This window comes from Crotalus tigris, unplaced genomic scaffold, assembly GCF_016545835.1.
Source record: "Crotalus tigris isolate CLP2741 ecotype Arizona unplaced genomic scaffold, ASM1654583v1 scf7180000024374.3283719, whole genome shotgun sequence".
Lineage (NCBI taxonomy): Eukaryota > Metazoa > Chordata > Lepidosauria > Squamata > Viperidae > Crotalus > Crotalus tigris.
Genome location: NW_024100544.1, coordinates 1,269,614 through 1,286,573, shown reverse-complemented (window position 1 = coordinate 1,286,573; position 16,960 = coordinate 1,269,614). Strand labels below are relative to the sequence as shown.

At 36.2% G+C, this 16,960-nt stretch overlaps 1 protein-coding gene across 15 annotated transcripts in view; it reads right to left on the bottom strand.

Moving 5' to 3' along the window:
• Positions 1–16,960, bottom strand: part of NCKAP5 (NCK associated protein 5) — a 656,435-nt gene that overhangs the window by 349,338 nt on the left and 290,137 nt on the right. The gene's annotated exons all lie outside the window — the stretch shown is intronic.

Here is a 16,960-nt window from a genome sequence, read left to right as displayed (position 1 = left end):
TTAATCTCTCTGTATATATTTTCAAGTGTATACACAAACAGCATTTCTGATTTCAATTAAAGTAGTATCTGGAGATGCTAATCATATGAGAATATTGAATGCAGTGCTGTAGAGAGACATGCCAACTCTCAGTTATTCATTCTTCTAGTGCAAACGTGAATATCATCTACATCAAATGCATTAAATCTCTGCTATTTCAGTTTTGATAGAATTATACATGTATCTGCATGTACTTCGCACAAGAGAATGTGCACTTAATGCAAACTGACAAATCTTTTACGTTTCCCACTAATATTACATCCAATCCAGTTCACTTTGATGATGCTTGGGTGATCTAATCTTACAAGTTAGCTCACTTAGTCCCATCTGCTGTGGTAATGTTATCGAAGGAGAAGATGTGCTGCACATGAGTAGTTTCATATTCTCTTTGAATGAGGGAAAGACTTTCAAGCAGTAATTTGAAATAAAACTTTACAACTTTGTCTTTTAAATTCTTCTTGCCATTTTTTTTTTAATTTATAGGCTACCTGATTCCCAACAATTCTGGGCAACTCCAAGTAGAAACTAAGACCTCAGCTGAGCTGCCTATCAAATCCTCAAGGAACACCCCAAACTCTTTCATAGCCTAGGTTGAAAAATCTAAAAGGCCCTACACTTTTGTATGGAAAAATGGTCTGGGCAACCACAAAGCATTCAGTAAGGTTAGAGATAAATCTCTTTGAATAGAGTAGATGAAGAAATTCAGTGATTTTTACTTTTTTTATATTATTTGTCCTTTTGTTAGTAGAATAAAATACATTACCTTCCTGTATTTTTTCTAAAATGCTTTAAAGTTAAGGGGTGACAGAGAAAAAGACTCTAATGGTCAAAAGCACTTACAGAAATGATCGTCTCAATGAGCTGCTTTTTTATTTTCTGTGAGTAACAGTGCTTCATTTTCTAGCAAGATGAATTCAAATAATACTATGGAGTTGGTCATAATTTAAAGGGAAAAAAACTGCCTTCCATGTGCATTTTTAACAGAATTGGATGCTTCTATTATGAAAAACTTTCAAGATGATGATAATGCATTGAACAGGTATGAAAAAATTGACTTTTCAACTATCTTACTTTTTATTTTTCTCAGCCTTTATTATTACAGTCAATGTCACACAGAATAATAGAGAAGTAAATTGAAATGAAGATATTGAAGTGGTGGATAGCTTTGCCTTCTGCCTTAAAAATAAAGGAATAATCAGTCAAGAAATAAAAAAAATAGACTAGCACTTGATAGAAGGGCCACAGAAGGCCTTGGAAAAGATATTCAAATGCCATAGTACCTCTATACAGTACCTACAAAGATCAGAATCATGCAAGCCATGGTATTTCTGATATTCTACAGAAGTGAAAGTCGGGGTCTGAAGAAACAAGATAGAAAGAGTATTGATTTTTTTGAACTTTGGTGTTGGAGAAGACTCCTGAGAACAATGTGGACAGACAAGAAAATAAACAAATGGATCATCAGACAAATCAATAAAGTTCTCAAAGCCCAAAAGATCAGGTTTACATTATCTTACTCTGGACACATTATTCAAAGACCTAACTCTCTGGAAAATGTTCTAATGTTGGGAAATGTGAAAGGGAAGAGAAAAAGAAAACGACCAACAGAAAACTGTATAGATTCAGTTGCAGTAACAATGAGGGCAGTGTTGGAAGAGCTAAAGGAGCAGTTCAGGGACAGACTGTCACAGAGAAAATCTATCTATAGGGTTGCTAAGAATTGATAATGGCTTGATGATATGTCATCATTATCATCATCATCATCATCGCCACAAGATAGCACTATTCTTTTTTTCTTCCATTCAATCATGTAACTGGCTGGATAAGTCCCTTAGACTTATCACCTGTGTTACAGGTGATTTTTTTTCTCAAGGTAAAAACTTTTTATTTAGATGGGAAGAAACAAAGAAGAAAAATCTGCCTTAAGCCTCTCCCATGAGTACCTCTATCTCAAAATCCTCTTACAGTTTCCATAAAAATTTAATTTTAATACTGAGAGAGAAAAAAAATTATGGGTTGTGTTCATATTAATAGCAGTTATATAATATTTGAGTTTTTACCATCCACTTTCTGATGGTGGATGCAATTTAATATTAAATGCAAAATCAAGAAAGATTGAATACCCATAATTCACTGTTTGCTACCACTGCTTTTCTGCTCTAAAAACCTATTCCTGAAGCTGTTCATTATTTTTATAAATTTAAATACATACAGATGTGTTTGGCCATGAAGATTCTCAGTCATTGAGGTGGAGCTGTCTGGGAGTAGATTCATGGAAACTGGAGAAGAAGACTGAAGAAACTACTTGGATAAGCTATGAAACATTTCAAATCAAAAAAGAAAAGAAGTCCAGTTGCCATGATTCAACTTCAAGACAAACAGGTATGTAAGCAGTTTATGCCTATAAATTATTACAAGCTTAGCAGAGAGATTCTTCAGTTTATGCTTGCTAACAGAAGACCAGATGGGAAGGTGTTTACAGAAGATTTAGCAGGTGGGAGGACAATGCTAAATTCCTCTTCCACCTTCTCTTCTCCCGCACCATTGTCCACTTGACCAATTGCAATCCATTTTTTCCTTTTAGCTGTGCTATGACACTAAGAATAAATCTTTAATAAATGACTAGCTTGCTGCCAACTATGATTTTTATTTTCAGAATGCCTATGAAGATAAAGTCCACTGGCATTCTTGAAAAAATATTCCAGAAGGTTATACTTTGCAACATAGCATCATTTTGGTTTGGGTTTTAATTAAAACTACTTTATCAAAATTAGTCAGAAGAATAATAAGAAAGTGATCTGTGGACAAATTTGTAACTACAGATAAAGGCTGCTAAACTCCTTCCTTCCTTCCTTCCTTCCTTCCTTCCTTCCTTCCTTCCTTCCTTCCTTCCCCATCCATCCATCCATCCACCCATCCATTATATTGAAACAAATCTGGTCCATGTATATAAAATTATCCATCAGAATAATTTGTTTCAGTTCAGAAAACCTTGGGCATCTTTACAATATGAATTATTTCTGAGTCATACATCAATGTAATTGAATTAATGAAGAGTTCGGGTTTTTCTTAAGCGGCATTGTGGAGAATCTACAAACCTGTATTATTTCAATGCACTTCCTGAATACATGAGAAACTATGTGCATTTGTATATATTACAGAAGGACAAGGGGTCACAAATTCTTATACATCAGCTGAGGATTGACTAGAATATACAAGACTGCTATAGAACAAGAAGTGAATTGAAACAAATGAATGAGGGTTATTCAGCTCCCCGAGGCTCCTATGGTTCTAAGAAAATAAAAGATGAAATATTCCTAAGCTTAACTGGGCATTTAATTAAATAACTACAAAGTAATCTAACTAAATTACATATAATTTGATAAAATAGAAAATAACCCTATATAATTTATATACCGTGTAGTGGCCATTACCCAAGAACATAAATAGCCACTTTTCATACAGTTGGTATGGGAACTTTTTCCATGATGCTTGTTTTTTTCTCACCACACAATTGTGTTCTTAATTAGTATAGATTTTTTAGGCCAACTTTCTTTCAGTGACAGATCTCTCCCTACGTATCCTCCAAAAGTAGGTCTCCAAATTTACTCTTTTTTGCTCAAACTTGACAACATAAAGCATTTCTTTTTTGGTCCATCACTATACCCAACTCCAACATATATTATTGCCTCTGGGGGTATGATAGGGCTCTGAACTGCTGAGCTTAACCTTTTAAAATTAAAGTAGCCACAATTCAGTATTATTAATGTCGATGTGCTTCATATCTATTAGCTACTGAAGAATTGCCCAAGGCACCATAATTTGTTCCTAGCCATAAAATGGGATTTGTTCCACCCTAGAGGGAACGACTTCTCTGATATTAAATATACCCAATGGATTGTACAAAACTCCCTCAACTTTTCCTTGATCATCTTCTATATGGGTTATCGAATGTGCAAATGTCAAAGAACCCCTGGGCCATTTTCTTATTTAATCTTGCATGCTGCATTTTTGGAAATAGTCTATTTCACTGTCCCTAGATCTTACCAACCTTGTTTGCCCCACATCACAAGAACAACAATATATTTGCTAATTTAATAAATTTCAGAAGATGGGTGCAAAGGTTGACCTGCATAAGCATATTCTCTGAATTTTCTCCAAATCTATTTGCCTTCAGCCTGCTGTGCTAAATTGCAATCAGATTATCCCATGTTTTAGCACTGATAAATATCAAATTCAGGATTTTTAAAGAAGCTACGGGTAAAGGTGAGAGCTTAATTTTTCATTCTGCAGGTAAACTGAGATCACTCCCACAAGATTTAATTAACAGTGTAAGAGTTGTTGGAGTCTTACTGCATTTTCAACTCAGACATCCAGAAAACTCAAAAAATCTTCTCACCACCTCAGGAAGAAAATCACCTCAACATGACTGATATTTTACTTGAACTGAACTTCAGTAATTGGAACTATTTTAAATGTATACAGCTCCCTCTTCTGGCAGAAAAGGAGAAGCAATATCATTAAGAAACAGATCAATTTTGCTTTCTAATGCTACAAAGTGTTATAATTAATCTTAAATTAACTTGGAAATTAAACTGATTACTAGAAAAGGAGGCAACAACCAAATGTACTTGTCTCTCTAAATAGCATTTTCAGCAACATTTAGAAAACTGGCTTGTTTAAAAACATTTACAACAGGAAATAATTCTACTAGATGTAAAGAAATCATTAACCACAAAACAGCAAAAAAATGAACCAAAACACAAATTTGTTCCAAGGTTCCTGAATAAAACACACATAACATTGGGCACTAATTCTGTAAAAAAACAACAACACCCTCCCCAATATTGTAATGAAAGGTTAGGTCTTTAAACTACCAAAATTGCAGTTATCCTCATAATCTTCATCTCAATATTTATATAGATTGTATTTATTGTTTATTTATTTATTTGTATCCTGCCTTTATTATTTTTACAACTAACTCAGAGTGGTGAACATACCTGATGCTCCTATTTTCCCCACAAGAACAACCCTGTGAGATGAGTTGGGCTGAGAGAGAATGGTTTATCCAAAGTTACCCAGCTGCCTTTCAGGGCTAAGGTGGCAATAAAACTCACTGTCTCCTGGGTTTCTAGCCTGGTGCCTTTATCACTAGACCAAACTGGTCTAGTCCTATATGTAGGAATAAGATAAATGGTTGCTATTCTGCAAATTAGAGATTCCATCTTAGAGGTTCCATGTAAAAGGACTTTGAGATACAGTCTTAAGGTAACCAGTCGGTCTTAGAGTTGTTGTTGTTAGTTGTGAAGTTGTGTCCGATCCATCGTGACCCCATGGACAACGTTTCTCCAGGCCTTCCTGTCCTCTACTATCTTCTGGAGTCCATTTAAGCTCACGCCTACTGCTTCGATAACTTCATCCAGCCACCTCATTCTCTGTCGTCCCCTTCTTCTATTGCCCTCAATCTTTCCCAGCATCAGGCCCTTCTCTAGTGAGTCCTTCCTTCTCATTAGGTGGCCAAAGTATTTGAGTTTCAACTTCAGGATCTGGCCTTCTAAAGAGCAGTCGGGGTTGATCTCTTCTAGGACTGACCGGTTTGATCGCCTTGTAGCCCAAGGGACTTGCAGGAGTCTTCTCCAGCACCATAGTTCAAAGGCCTCAATTCTTTGGCGGTCAGCCTTTCATATGGTTCAACTTTCACAGACATTCTTAGAGTTGGCTGACATGCAAATCATAAACCCCAGTAATGAGGAAGGTTAGAGAATTCACTTCCAGTTCATGCAGACATATATACAAGACCAGAGCTTTTTTTTTTGTCATAGAACGCGCAGAACAGAGTTCCAGCACCTCTTTTGGATGGAAGACGTAGGGTAGGCAAGTCGGGTTGAATGACATGTGTGAGTTCCGGCACTTTTTTTTTTTTTTTTTACAAAAAAAGCACTGTACAAGACTGTTTCATTCTGTTTCCCAGAACATAGTCCAATAGACAGATACTTAGTTCATGCCATACCAAATCTGTTTGTTGTAGCCGATAATATATATGGCTCCCTGGTTCTGTACTTTCCTCCCCCCCTCATATATGCCCAACTTCTTCATAGGTGCTGCAGGTATAAAACAGCTAACTTTGGAAAATGTCTAATAAACACCTTGTGCATTTCTATCGACCTTGAATTATTTTAGATTCTGATAAAAACAGAAAACTATAACAACTTAACAGAAAACAGAACACAGGGAGCTTCTTTATACAAAATCAGAGGTCTGCTCCATCTAATCCAGTGGCCTATAACAAGAATCGTTTCTAGAATCTGTCTAGATTGAACTAGAAAATTGTTGGATGCAAAACATACACTCAGCATCCCAGTATATAAAATGTAAACACCTTTTGCCTGGGAGATGACGTGCAATTATAAACTTCATAAATCCACATTTAAAGGGGAAAGTATAATAGTACTGATTTCATCTAAGTTATTTTCAGTATTTGTATACTGTCAGTAACCCACAAAAGGGTTTAAATGGAAATGTATCACCAAGCACAGTCATACTTACCAATAGGTACTATAGATCAAGGCACAAGAACTCCTGCACACTATATTATTTACTATGAATGGGGTAGAATCATAGCTACCATAGTTCCCCCAAAAATAAGGCCGGGTCTTATATTGATTTTTGCTCCAAAAGGCACATTAGGACTTATTTTACGGTTAGATCTTATTTTCGGGGAAATATAGCACTAAATGCTGGCTGACGATCTTAACTGGGGCTTATTTTTTGGGTGGGGCTTATATTACAAGCATCCTGAAAAATCATACTAGGGCTTATTTTCCGGCTGGGTCTTATTTTCAGGGAAACACAGTATTTCACCAGGCATTAACCTATTTAGAACTATACAAGCATACTTTAATTGCCAGGCTCCAAAAACCAAGAAAGACATGTTGAGATTGTCTAAGCAGTTTCCTTTAGTGTTCCTTACCTATAGATAGAAATATTGCCAAACTAAAACAGACAACTTGAACTGTAAAACCTATACTCTGGGAATCAATAAGGGGAGCTGTCTTCACTCTCTTTCTCCTACACAAACTATCTAAACTGCATTGTCTCTTGTTCCTCTGGAATGTAATCAGTTCCTCCTGGGATTCTGGACAACATTCCATCACATTAATGCTTCCTTTATGTCACTATTTGCCATAAATATCACAGCTTGATCTGCTTCCTTTATGTGTACTATGAATCACTTTTTCCCTCATCATTGATCAGAAGAAAATATTTCCTCCAACAAATTTTGAAATATCAATAATTAGCTTTAGCTGCCAAGAATATAAACTCACACAGTATAGGATGTCATCAACCCTTAACCAGTGTGAACTCCCAAGCAAAGAACCACTACTACAAAGAGGTCCTGTAGATCATACATTGAGTAAAATGAAGGACAGTCACTGGAGGGGTGTATTTAGTATTTTCCGGACAGATGTTCAATCTTTCAAAGACTATCTTGATCTACAGTGGCTGTGCTGAATTACGCCCTCATTCTACATGCAAAGGATGGTGCAGACTTCGGAACAGTAGCAATGCAGTAAATCATGCTAAAATGTGTAGCGTTGTTTTCAGGGCAGCAGACATACATCTCCCAGTCGTATTGTGATACTAAATTATTGACAGTTTTTTACCTCAGAAGGAAAGCAAAAATTCCCAGAAAGCAGCTACAGCTATGAAAAATGTGGATAGGTAAAAAAAGACAGCTTTCTCCCTAGCCATTTGCACATCCAACTTTTGGCTGCTATAACATACTATGCTTTATTGTTATTTATTATATAAAAATAATATTTAAAACAGCATGTTTCAAAGTTGGGAAATGAGTGGTCCTATGGCTTTTGATTCAAAAAAATAGGAGTAGATATACTGTACATATATCTCATATATATATATATATATATATATATATATATATATATATATATATCCTTAATGGTTATAAAAATATACACACACATACATACACACACACACACACACCACACTTCCTACTTCTCTGCAATAATCCATTTATTTAACCATCTTGAGTCAAAACAAGAAGACTGTAATCTCTAAATCCCAGTATGAAGCCTTGACAATGATAGATGTCAAGGAGAGAGAGAAAAAAACAGCCAATTTAAACAATTTCCAAATATGTGGACTCAACTCCCAGAATTCTTGCCAACAGTCATGCTGACTGGTTAATTCTAAGATATGGAATTTGCCCATATGGAGGGTCCCAAATTTGAGAAAATGGAATCAGAAACACAATTATGTGTTAACAAATCAGTGTCAACTTTTAGCAACCACACAAACAGATTTTCTCCAGGATAATCTGTCCACATAGAAATTAACTAAAAGTTATTTCAGTCAAAAGGTTATGTTCTGGGATAGATAACCTTTAATCAAGATTTTGCAAATAAGACGGCAGCTTTCAGTACTTCGGATAAAGTTCTAAATTACACAAGAGAGCTAACTTTTAATAAACATCATGAATATTACTGCTACCTATAAAGTAAAATATAAATACAAGCCTAGGATATTACTGCAAAGTGCAATCTATAATTAAAAAAAACTGAGATGGCCAGCAGGAGGCAGAAATCTAAATAGAGATATAAAAAGCATTAGAAGGGAAATTAGGTAAATAATAAATTGACTTTAAGTAGCAAGCTTTCCAAGGAAAACCAATCATAGAAGTTCTGTTCTGATTCCAGCCTTCTAAATGAAAAAGGCAGGTTGCAGATAAATATTTTGTTCTTATCAGTTTTTAGAACTGCTCTTCCTATGATGTGCAGAAGATTTGGGCTAAAAGTGCCAAGAACTGGAAGACTCATTTAGGTGCATGATTGGAACATAAATAGTTTAGTAGCAAATCCTACTCAGAAATAGTTGTGATTTCTCCTAGTGAGGCGCAAATAACCAGGAGCATTCAATGAGTTCAAAGCACAGAAGAGTTTATTATGACTACCTATACAAAAGAATTTGGTCAACAAATGGTCAAAGCTAAATTGGGGCCCAGAGTCACTTTGTAGGGGAGATGGGTGGCATAAAAAAATTAATAAGCAAACAAATAAATAAGGGTCAGCAGAATTCATAGGGGGCTGGACCTGGGTCTCTTGTGGAAATGCAAGGGCTCTAAACTGAAGACACATTTAACTCTGCCTACCAACTCAGCCTATTCTTCTCCTACAACAGGGATCTTCAAACTTGGCCCTTTTATGACTTGTGGACTTCAACTCCCAGAATTCAGGCTGAGGAATTCTGGGAGTTGAAGTCCACAAGTCATAAAAGGGCCAAGTTTGTAGACCCCTGTCCTACAGATTATTTATTATTTATCCAAAAGAAATCAACAATGTTCATTTGGAGTGCTATAGGAGTACATGGAAAGACTTTTTTCCCCTTTTTGATCACATAAAATTTCTTACAAGCAAGTCATAGTTAAATTCCACATTTTCTTGTATTTAAATATGTACAATATACTCCCCCCCCAATTTTGTACAACATAAAATTACTTACAAGCAAGTCATGGTTAAATTCCACATTATTTTGTACAGTACAGTATTTTGTAACAAGAAAATTTAGCGCAGCCATATATTTTTTTAAAAAAAGCTTATAGATCTCTTTTAAAATTATGAGCTTGCTCATCAGGACATTAAATAGGCGACCAGTGCAAGCTTGGTAGAAATTATGATGACATTTCTCTAAATGGGCAGCGAGGCTTTTAAGGAACAAAGTTGACTTAAACCATAATGATTTTCAGAAAGTCTAATAATGAATCCACATATCATACATAATGACCCATATTAAATTTCACATGCAGTTCTTATATCCATAAGCAGACTGACAAAAGCAAAAATAAATTCACAAAAGAACAAAAAGAAATGATAGGCCTGGCTAAGATGTTGCTGTTTATTATTAATACCAAAATGACTGGAAACAAATTCAAATAAATTAAATACTGGACCCAACTCTTTTCAAGGAAGGAAGAAAAGATAAGTTAGTTTCTGCATCTCATTTTTTAACACTTCGTTTGCTGCTAAGCAACATATATTTCCAAATAACCCCAATGCTGAAGCATGAGAGGATTTCTAACTGCCTTAGGCAATTGAACAGATTTATCCCTTCTGTGATTTAAAAAAAAAAAAGGAAATGAGTCTAAGCTGAAAGGGGAACATTATGCTTCCATGTATAAAACAGCTCTTTCAAAAACATTGCATGTGACTCCTACACCCCCAGTAAAGGCCCAGAGGATGTGCTGGCTCTCTCACACAGCCATCTCTATACATCCTGGATCACTCTTTGCCAGGTGATTAATGGAGCAACATTAATGACACAAGAGACATTTAAATAGCAAGAGAGGGGGCGGTGGAGGGAAGAGTGCCACAATGGCAGAGAGAATCATACAGGGTGACCTAATATATGCTTAGATATTTTTTTCTAATTATAGAAAATATAAAGTCACAACATTTTTGTCCTTTCTTCCAAAGTATGAATGACAGCTTGCTTACTTCTGCATAAACAGGGCTAACCAAATCTTATCATTTCCTAGCCACATGTTTGTGTAACTGTACAATACTTGTAATCTTGGTGATGAGCAATCTACAGACCCTTCCTGCCCAAGCCAAAAGAAAGGGAGTCTTATAGAACACAAGATAGCAAAGATATCCCAGTAAGAAGGGGGGGGCGTGTTCATCCCATCCATGTGGTTAAAACTGGTTCTTTTTTTAAAAAAATAAGTAAATAGATTTCTAGCATAATTTCTAATATAATTTGTTAGACATCTACATCTAAGAATAGCTCTTTTGCCAATTTTATACATATGCAAGATAAAGAAACATCATTTCTGGAAACAATATAGATGCATCTGTATAGTTATTTTGGAAATAATATGGTGGTGGTTTGTGATTGCCTTTTTTCAAGATGCTTAGATTTTTCTGATGGTCCTAAAGATTTTTTCTTAGTCTTAATCTAAGGAATAATCAGACATGTTCCAGGAAAAGTTTGGAACTGAGACCAAATCAACCACTTGCTGCCCTCTATCAAACTACATTGCCACTTTTTTACGATTAGTCGTTTAACGGCAAAAAATGCCCATATGCGAGAGTGGATTTGAATGTACGACCACAAAATTTGCTTAACAACTGCAGTAAAAATGGTTGAAAAATTGGGCCTGGTGAAGTGGTGCCTTGACTTACAGCTGAATGACTTACAACCAGAATTCTGCTCCCTATTGTGGTTGTAAGTCAAGGACTACCTGTAATAATGTCAATATGCTAACTAAAACACTGAGATGAGATTAACATGACTAGATGTACCATGCACCATGGCAGCTAGTTTAGTGTAATGGATAGGGCACCGGGTTAAAAACCAAGAGAGAGCAAGTTCTAGTCCCACTTTAGGCACACAGCCAACTGGATGACTTTGGGCCAGTCACTTTCTCCCAGTCCTAAGGAGGAGGCAAAGATTTGAAAAAAATCTTGCCAACTACAGAAACCAGTTCAGGCAGTTGCCAGGAGTCTAGAATAATTTGAAAGCATCAGCTTCATCCAGAAACTCATCACCAACACTTGTGTACACTAATGAAAGCCCATCCTCTAATACAGTGGTTCTCAACCTGTGGGTCAAGATCCCATTTGGGGTCGAACGACCATTTCACGGGGGTCGCCAAACAACGCAGTCCGCCATTTTTTCCCCCCTTTTCCTTAGCTGTGCTACTCCCTTTTATTCTATTGGCTTTTGAAAGCCAATAGAATAGACTCTCTTGAATAGAGTCTAATTCTATTGGCTTTCAAAAGCCAATAGGAATTGTCCAGGCTGCCTCTGCCCTGCTGAGCCCGCCAAAAATCCCATTCTGCAAACGGTGTTGCACCAGTTGAGTAGTCCTCGACTTACAACCGGTTGAGTAGTCCTCGACTTACGACCGGTTGGGGGTCGCGGCATTAAAAAGGTTGAGAACCACTGCTCTAATAGGAATCTCATTGCCCATTATGGCTCTTCCAGTGGGCAGCCCCTTCCAGAAAGTCTCAGGAGCAAGGGGATCTTTTTGATAGTCCTTGACTTACAACAATTTGTTTAGTGACCGTTCAAAGTTACAATGAAAAAAGTGACTTACAACTGTTTTTCACACTTACAACCATTGCAGTAGTTCCCCAGTCACATGATCAAAATTCAGATGCTTGGCAAATGGTATGTACCTATGCTATGATGGTTGCAGTGATGTGATGGGTCATGTGATCACCTTTTGCTACATTCTAGTCAGCAAAGTCAATGGGAAAGCCAGATTCACTTAAAATCACGTTACTAATTTAACTACAGCGGTGATTCACTTTAACAACTGTGGGAAGAAAGGTTGTAAAATGAGACAAAACTCACTTAATTGTCTTGCTTAGCAGCATAAATTTTGGGCTCAATTGTGGTCATACGTTGAGGACACCATTAGTAGAATGATGTCTGCACAGTTGAAAGTCTTTTGGGGACTTGGGGGGCAGGGTCCTCAACCCACACCAAATTTCTTCTGACAAGGTTTGGAATATCATTGGCAAGGACAGATTTATCATTGCAATCCAACTCAGTTTATTATGCACATATTCTGGAAAGTATTTTAACTATTTAAATCTCACTGCCTTAAAAGGGATGTAAATGTGCTGCAGATTTGTAGCTGAAAATTGTTAGTAATTCGATAAAGTGTTAACAAATATTAACAAAGTTATTAATAAAAGACCTGCATTTATAAAGTATAGGAAAAGCTTTTCTCAATCACATACCATCTAGTCAGGATATAAATTAGAATACTAATTTAAAGAGTATAAAATGACATCACCACCAAAATAGCCACAATGACTATTTAATTCAAGATTTAAGATGTTGCTTCATCTTCTAACTCTTTTTTTTTTTTTTTTTGGTTCCATCTAGTTTGGTCCAGCTTTTTCCTGCACACAGGAGTAGTTTGGGGGAAGGGATGTGATAGGAATGATCACAAATTCATTAATATAACTTGCTTTCCTATTATTAGCACCATCTGAGCCTGTTGAAAGTCTTAACCAGGGCTTTAATTTTCCCCAGGGGAGCTTTAAATTAATTAGTAGTTTACACGCTAACAAAGAATCTGATACATTCATAAATCAATCTAACTCAAGGATTTTAAAAAGGAAAGGAACTAAATCAACCGGGACCTCATATTCAGTTAAAGTGTTGTGCTTTTACAAAAGGGTGCAGGTGTGAATTAGATGAATATAGAGCAGAAGCCATGATAATCACTTTGTATCACTTAAGCCCACAGCAGGGACCACAGCAAATAAGGACTTCTGGCCTATCTTTATTGAAATCTATGCCAACATGAAAGACTAATTGAAGAATTGATTTGGGTTTAATTTTTATGAAATAAAGATCTTGACAGCTGTAATTTATACTACAGCCTACAAAATAAAAAAGTGGTAAGAATTTATACAGGTTAAAGGAATACATCTAGACATTTGAAACACTTCATGTAGACAAAGACTACCAAACAGAAAAAAATGATTTGTGCTAAAATATAAATCATGACAAATTCCCAATTATATGCATTTGTCTTATAGCTAGAACTGTGTTTAGAAAACGCAGGGGCGATGTCCTATAGTCATCCCAATGTATTATCAGAAGTATTTCAGTGTAGATCTCACACTGCGATTTGCAGTATTTCTTTATCATTCCTAAGTAATAAACCAAAATAATTTAATCTACAGTATAACTCTCTTCTACAACCTTGGGCGAGGATCCCCATGACCACTATAGTTGTGCATGGCAATAAAAGACACTTTGTTGCATACATCTCAAATCCCTCCGGTTCTTAATTTAAGTGGACATTTTTTCCCACACCAAAGCTGAATACATTTATTGTTGTATCATGTTTTATAACAGAATGTTTTGTGACTTGAAACTACTAAATAGTTTTTTGCCTCTCTCGTTCTTATTACCCTTTTATTTATTTATAATGGTTCTTGAGAACTGTGGAGAGATTTACAGAATTGAAATGAAGGCAAGAAACACTAAATGCTCTTGAAAATCCTCACATCTGAATGAGATAACTGCAAAGAATCTCAAGTAGAACTAAAGGCCTAATGTACCACCAACTGTAGACAGCTGCACAGAGAAACAAGCCCCACAGAAATCAAATCACTGCTTCCTCATGCCTATTAGAAAGCCCTTTTTCAAGGACTTCAAAAGTAAAGTTGAAGGATATCAGCTTTATCTGGTGTAACATACTAGGAGTAAACATACTACTTCATCCTCTTTTGATCTCGTAAGCTGGATGAAGAATTGGGCCAGGATGCCCAAAGATAGGATTTTCACACACCCTTTTTCCTGGCACCTGAAATCTTCTCCAGAGCTTTTAAAACTGCCCAGAATACCAAGGCAGTGAAAATCAAATTGACAAATTGAACCTTTTTTCCTGAGATCAGGAATCAAGTATGCCACTATCTGGTCCAAAGGCATACAGAGAGAGTCCTATCTAAATGCATTTGTCAGATTAAACTAGTACTTCCAATTTAGAGAACAGAAGCGTAGTTTGGAATCCCATTTGCAATGTGGCTATTAGTGATGTTTTTGCAGAAAAATAAGTTTATAGGAAAGACAGTAATGCCTTTGGCAATAAGCATTCATTGAATCGTGAAAATTCAGCCTTTGAACTTTTTACCACTGATGGGGCAAGTTCTATCACCAAGCAAGATATAACCACTATTGCCTGAGAACGAAGAAATAGAAGCATCAGCATCACTGGCCTGACTTGTTGAGGACTGTCCATATAAATGCATGAACTATAAAAGATACTAGTTATAATTAAAAGCCAGCTACTAAAGCTGTTTCTATTACAGGAAACTGAAGTAGGGCAAGAGGAGGGTGATGTCCTAGTCATGTATGAAGACAGGCAACTGAGACACTCAGAAGCTGTCCATCTTTGTCTACGGGCCTGTCTCTAGGAGATCTGTTATAGCATCTCAGATGTATCTCAAGCCCAAACTTCCTTCCATTGTAATAAACACAGGATCCAAACCACTGCCTCAAAGAGAAACTTAGCCTTTATTGTGCAAAACGATATATCCTAAAGTACAGGCAGTCTTTGACTTGCAACCACAATTGAGACCACAAGAACCAGTTGTAGGTCACTTTTTTTTTCAGTGCTGTTGTAATTTTGAACAGTTACTAAACAAATGGATGTAAATCAAAGAGTACCTATAATTTTGTTATCAGTGCTAAGTTTGCTCAAAATATTATATTCAAAGGAAAAATTAATTTTGAATTAAATTTAAGCTTGGCCATTTATACTATACGGTGATTAGTATTCAGCTTTATGGATAGGCATCACTTTAAGGCTCCCCGAAATGCCAAAATCATATTTATGATTATGATACTGGAAACAAAGAGGCAGCATGTTCCGTTCAATTTTTATTAATTTTTTTCCACTCATTTTGTGTTATCTTTTTTTCACTATGCATTTTATCTTCAGCTGAATAGACTGCTATAGGACAAGTGCCAAATGACATATATAAGTGAAATATTAAATTTCAAAATACATCAGAGGGACAAAAGTATTTGGAAAAATAATGTTAGCCAATAAAAAGTATTAACATTCATCTATCAGTAAAACGGATGCTTCAGAAGTCGTATTTATCCCCTATTATCTTGGTGTTTAGAAGCTCTGTAAACTGCATCTCTTTCACCAGGCTTTTAACTGTTACATGATTAGGGTTTTTCTTTTTTCTTTATCCCTTTCCTTTTTTTATTTAATTTTGTTGTTATTGTTAGAAGCCAGATCCTCACAGAGCAAAAAAGGGATATGTATGCAGTTATACATATATACATGTACACACACACATAAAACAATTATTAGTCTCATTAAATTTCAGATTAGAACAAACCAACTCTAGAATTTTGGCCATGTTTCAGTGTTATGTCACATGAACGATACTGTAGACCAGACATATCAAATTTGCAACGTCACATGACGTCGCACAACATATCGGGCCGGTTTTGCCATTGCCAGCAATGGGGTGGGTGTGGCTTCCGGATGACGCGTCCGGCCTGTGGGCCAGCAGTTTGACACCCCTGCTGTAGACCCAGCAAAGCTTCTGGGTTATCTCTTTTACAACACAGCTCAAAAAAGGGTGTGAGCAGGATCCAGTTTCTACAACTTCTAATTTATTATAGGCTACAATCAGACAATTCAGTTTTCTACACATCAGGCAATTCAATTTAAAGTAAACGCTAATTGGACTGCAAAACCTAGCTTGGTTTACTAACCAGAGCTTGCTTTAATGAATGTTCTCTGGCTTGTATGTAATCGCAAGGCACAAACCACAGTAACTGAATCCTCCTTCTGACGGTGTAAAAAGACAGAAAGGAAAGCATGAAAGACTTAGGCTTCATTCAGCCTCAAAGAAGTTCTTCCAGATGGCGCTAAATCCTGATTTACCATTATATTGAATCAAACTTTTATCTTCGTGTGATCCTTCACCTCAGCGTAAGCAGACTTCATTCACAAAGTGAGGGCATAAAACAAAAGTGCAGTAAGGTTCATGAAAAATTTTAGATCTCGTTAAACCAATACTGTGATTACCAATGCTAATTTTACACTGTAGCTTTCTAATGCTGTACTGTAAATGAATCTCACAACAAAAACATAGGGAGAATCTGAATGGACTTAAGACTAAGGATTAGCATAATCAATCTTTCAAGCATTTTCATGGCTTTCTTTGTCAATTGCCAGTAATGGGTGATTAATTACTAATCAAGTATATCTAATTCCAATCTCTAATTGCCTATTTGTGTACTTAATTGCTATGATTTTTCACTTGGTCATCAGAGGAGAAATCAGTATTTTTACTGCTAACGTTTCCCCAGGATTCTTATCTTGCCCACATTCTAAGAGATACCT